The following is a 5,267-nucleotide window of genomic DNA, read 5'->3' as shown; positions in this document are numbered from 1 at the left end:
TGGTTGGTGGTATCCACTTTGCTTTTTATTTCTCAGCACAGAGAAAAATAGAGAAGCTTCCTTTTCCCTTGTCTAATTGCAGGGAATATTGTATTTTATAGCAATAAAATCTCTAAGGATTTTAGATACTTTGAGCAGGTGAATTAAAAATGATTCCAGAGAGTACTGGAAAAACTTGATTTTTGTTCATATTGGGATTCATATTTCCTGATTAGTCAATATGGACTGTGAAAAATCAAATCCTAATGTTTTTCTTTTTTCAATGTTTATATACAGTGTTAATGTATCGAGGTGAAGCTCTTGAAGATTTCATAGGACCAGATTGTCGTTTTGTGAATTTTAAAAAAGGTGACCCTGTATATGTCTACTATAAACTTGCAGAGGTATCACCAGAACTTTGGGCCGGAAGTGTAAGTAAAAGTTTGACAGGTGTTATATTCTTACTTTTGATGGGTTTTTTAGCAGTGTAGATTTAAATGACTGATTTCTTGGGGTCTTTGTAGAGTTAACCTGACCTCTTTGCCAGGCCCTGTGCTCCTAACACGCCTTAGGCCTGGCACAGCATAGAATGTCAGGAGACTTTCTGAAACAGAACTGAACTGGTTGTGGTTGCTACCCCTCACATCAAGTTCCAGAAGGCTCTACACATCATAAAGGTTGTCATGGTGAAAACCTGACAATTCTTAGCTTTGCTGCTTCGAAAGGGAAGGATTCATGGACATTAGAGTTAATCCTGTAAATTAAGTCTGAGATAGTAACTCAGGCATGCATATTTAAAGTTGATTTTTTGTGTATTTTACCTAATCATTTGTGCTGTTTTTACTCTAAAAAAGCAGAATATTATGTTCATTATGTGCTTTTTTTTCCCCTTTTTTTTTTCTTTTTTGCAACTTCTGGATCATCCATTTCCTGCTTTTCCTATATTCTATGCCTGAAGGTTCCCCCAGGGGTTCTACTTCCAGCCAGTTGTATGGATCTTCTGATGAAAGACATGACATTGTTTATATCATGCTTTGATATTTTAAATGGGGAGATTCACTAGGAGTGACCTCATTGAGAGGCTTATGAGTATTGTCCTTTTCGTTTAAAAAATGTGATATATGGATTGTTTACTTAAAATAGTAGCAAGGGTCTTTGATGACTGTAGGAATGTTCCAGTTTAGAGACATTCCGGGTTGCATCCTTGAAAGTTCTCACCCTAAATAAAACACCACACAGCAGATAATAAGAGTATCCCTATGGGAAAACTAGTTTCATTTTGCTGCCATTTCTGATTCTTAGGGAATGATCTTGAAACATGGTGCCTCTAGGTACAAACTTTATATTTAGACAGAGTCCCAGTTGCAGTACTCCATATAAAGAACCATCTGTTGTTTCTTTCAAGTATACCAAATAGGATTGGTAACCTTTAAACTTGGAACTGTTTTTCCATGTACCTAAGTGGCATTTTTCATATAGTAGTCGCCTTTCTCCCCTTCTTTGAGCTTTTGGATAAATGGGCTTGATTTACATTTTCTCCTGTCACATTGTAGCCTGTTAACTATATTCATCCCTAGGACTCTTGCGATTCTGGGTGGCAGCACTCATCCTGTCTTCCTGAGGAGCCCTGCTTTCAGCACCTGACCAGAAAGGATCTTTGCCGACTGATGAGTGTTTGGGTGGCACTTTGTTTGCATTGCTCCTGTGGCATTCATTTGTCTTCTTTGCCTTCAGTCAGGTTGTGTTTTATCTTAGCTCCCTATAAAGTGAAAAACTCAGTTAGGAAAGGACCCCTGTCTAATCCATCTTCCTTTTGAATATTTCCTTTCAGGGCAGTGGCACTTAAGTGCATTTGTTCTGATAGTAGCTTATGCAGAATTTGTTCTCTTGTGGCAGTTCTTTGCTCCCCACCCACAAATCAAATCAACAGCACCTTGGCAGGGATGATGTATGGAAGCAAAATTAGATACAAAAATTATTTCCAGTCATGAGCCTCCATGATTCTGCATCATTTTTTTTTTCATATCACAAGAAATGGGATACCACCCAGTGTGTAATTATGGAGCTTTATATAATCTATGGTCTCAACTGACACAGATTAAGAAGAGATAAATGTGTTTCCTTTCTCCATACATCTCTGGTTTCTTTCCCTTTTCCAAATTTAACCTTAATAGAATTTTCATCACAAGGGAAAAGTGTATTTCCCCTCAGACTCTCCTCTCATGTCATGAGTGTTATACTTAAGAAATTAAAAACTCTTTAGTTTTCAAAATGATTCTCCTTTCGAGTTTTTAGTTTTCATTCTGCAATGTTGTTGGTTTTCTAGAGTCTCAGACTTTATCTGCAGTGATGAAGCTTTTAATTGCTCCGTCTTATCTAATCTTCATGGCAGTATTCTACCACTAATTCTGGCTCTCAGATGGTTTCTAGATGTAACAAGAACATTCATGAATGGGGATATTTTAGAGGTAGTGATAAGATGTCTTTTTTAATTTTCTTTTTTGGGCATTTGATTTGCCTATCAGTTTCCTTTAATTATTGGCAAGAATTTTCTGTTCCTTTTAGTCAGTAGTTAGTAATAAGAGTGTCTTTCTCAAGGGGAACTTTATATACCTTTTGTACACTTTATGTAACTTCATATAATTTAGCTGTTGGTGCTGAAAATAAATGGGGTTCTTTTCTGCAGAGGATTTATTTTGGGTGAAACTGAAGCTTGATATGTGGTTTCATATGCATTATATTGTAATTTTATTTTCTCCCCAAGTACTTGTAAAAGTAGATTTGGAAAAAGCTAGGAAAGCATATACTATCAATACATTTGCTATAGTGGTAATACATTTTAGAGATTTTGTATTGTTTTTACTTATTAATTTTTATGACTGTTGTGTATTGGTTAAGAAAGACATAAATATTGGTTTATGAGCAATGCTACAAAATGTACAGGTAAATTCTTGCTAGAGGGTATTTGGAATTGCATTTATAACCAGCTTTGATTTACATTTATAATATACAATAATCTCCTATGCAGATCTTTTATTTACTTCAGAAGTCTTAACTTTATATGCTCTGTGTTGAGAATTAAGCTAAATGTAAATAAGAAAACTTCAGTGGTTGGAAATGTTTTAACTGTTCTGTACTTCATTTTTATTTGGAATAATAATCTCAGTGTAATTTTTATAGCAACTTTCTTTCTTGGTTATGCCATATACCTATCTCTTATGTGTATATTTCCTGCCACTTCTGATAAATCTCTTATTTATATTCCTTGTACAGAATTTATTTGATATTTGTCTCTTTTGCACTATAGGTTGGCCGTATTTTTGGATTCTTTCCAAAAGATTTCATCAAGGTAGTTCGTGAATATACTAAAGAAGAGCTACAAATTCCAACAGATGTAAGTTATGGATTTCTTTTTTGTTCTCAATTGTAAACTGGCTTATAAATCCATCAGTTATATTCAGTTAACTGCTTCTGAAAGTTTTATAATGTGTTTGGGGGGCAATCTAACATTTGTGTATCAGATTTTCATTTGAAATCAGACTACCTGTAAAAAAAAAAGTTTGAAAGGCATTCAAGGGTGATTATATTATAATCTGAGAGTTGTCTAATATATTGAAACAGATATTCTTGTAGAAGGCTGTTTACTCAACTATAGGGCTTTTCTCTTCTGTTTTATATGTGAAAAATAAATGATTTAATATATTTGCCCTTGGCTATTAAATTTAAGGGGTAAATAATTTCATTTTACAGGCAAAACTCATTGGACAGTTATTAGACATTTTAAGTATATTTAGGTTAAATTAATAAACTCTAACTTTTATACTAGGCTAGAAATATGTACTTACAAAGGTTTTCTTATTCTTAGTCATATATGGGTTCATAGTCATGTTATAGATGTGGAAAAGGGGACCTGAGCGTTTCAGGTGATGTTCAGTCTCAGATCTTTTAAGGCCCCAACTGCTTCCTTTATACAACATTCCTGTATGGTGCTCTGACTTAAATTGATTTTGTGACTGAAAGGATTTCCTGTTCTAGAATTCTCACTTCAGCTGATTATTTTCTAGAGTTTTAAATTGTATAGTAATTGATGCCCACCAACACTGAAACATCTTTGGACAGCTCTTTGTAGAATATGCAAGCTGCTAGGCTAGGACAGTTCTTAGATTAGATGGGCTGAATGGATAAAGTCATCCTGTTTGTTGTTTCTGTTCCTAAAATTTCTTCATAATCTCAGGGGTCATAAAATCACTTCTGTTGCTTGTTGGACTTCATTGTTGGTAAAGAGAGTTCTTGGGATTTAAGCTGTGACAGCAGTTCACTGATTACAGAGAACTCATTTGTTTTGAACTCTGCCTTCTCATTATATTTCCCATTACATGCATCCCTCATGGCTTAGAAATGCATGTGATGAGGAGAGGAAATCACTCATCCCTACTACATTGAACTGCCTCCCCCACCCCCGGAACCCCTGCAGAATATTATGAAGATTTAATTAGGAGATGGAAATTTAAAAAAAAAAATCCATTCATACTATGGCTCCTTTTATATCAATTTGCTTACTAGTGGCAAGAAGGAAGACTAGATAAATATATAGATAGTCCTGAGAGAGATCTTAGTGACTGTGAAACCCTGATGAAGAGAAAGGTGTATACCTTGTTGAATCTTGTTTTCAGTTTGTTCTTGTGGTAATAATAATGTGAGGAGCCTCCTTAATATCATTCTTCATTCCATCAAATGTACTTGTATCTCAGTAAGATACTTTAAAACTGATTCATCTTTCTCAATGCTGCAGGATCTTCCAGTTTCTCCTGAGCAAATGATTAAGAGTTAAATTTCTGAAACATAGGTGTAGATATTAAGAGCTGGAGGATCCTATAAGTGATACCTTGCCTTTCCCTACTTACGTTCAGAGCAAATTGAGAGAGACCCAAGAGTCAGGCAGTTGGAGACCAAGTTGTCACCATTTTTACTCATTATGCTTTTTAAAGAATATGACCCATGTTAAAAAAAGAAAGAAAGAAAGAAAGACTAGACTTTCTAACACTGTAGTCTAGAAAAAGACAGATTTACTCAGCCATAGATGGAGTTAGCCAATGGGGGTTGGAGAAAGGTAATCTGGTTGACCCCAAAGATTCTTTAGAACCAATCCTGAATTTGGGAGCGTGGATGAGTTTGCTTTTGTGACACTTTGTTATTGACACACTAATGGTTTTCTTTTCCTTACAGGAGACAGATTTTGTGTGTTTTGATGTTGGAATAGATGATTTTGATAATTATAATGTAAAAGA

The 5,267-nt window shown here is 35.0% G+C and overlaps 1 long non-coding RNA gene across 1 annotated transcript; it reads left to right on the top strand.

Annotated features, from left to right (window-relative positions):
- Positions 1-257: 257 nt before the first annotated feature.
- On the top strand, positions 258-5,258 carry LOC144252444 (uncharacterized). The gene is made up of 3 exons (XR_013342999.1): positions 258-410; positions 3,287-3,373; positions 5,206-5,258. It is a non-coding gene; the product is annotated as an uncharacterized LOC144252444 (long non-coding RNA).
- The last annotated feature ends 9 nt before the right edge of the window (positions 5,259-5,267 follow it).

Source organism: Urocitellus parryii, unplaced genomic scaffold (genome assembly GCF_045843805.1).
Source record: "Urocitellus parryii isolate mUroPar1 unplaced genomic scaffold, mUroPar1.hap1 Scaffold_43, whole genome shotgun sequence".
NCBI lineage: Eukaryota > Metazoa > Chordata > Mammalia > Rodentia > Sciuridae > Urocitellus > Urocitellus parryii.
The sequence above is the reverse complement of the archived record's forward strand: the minus strand, read 5'-3'. Positions and strand labels throughout refer to the sequence as shown.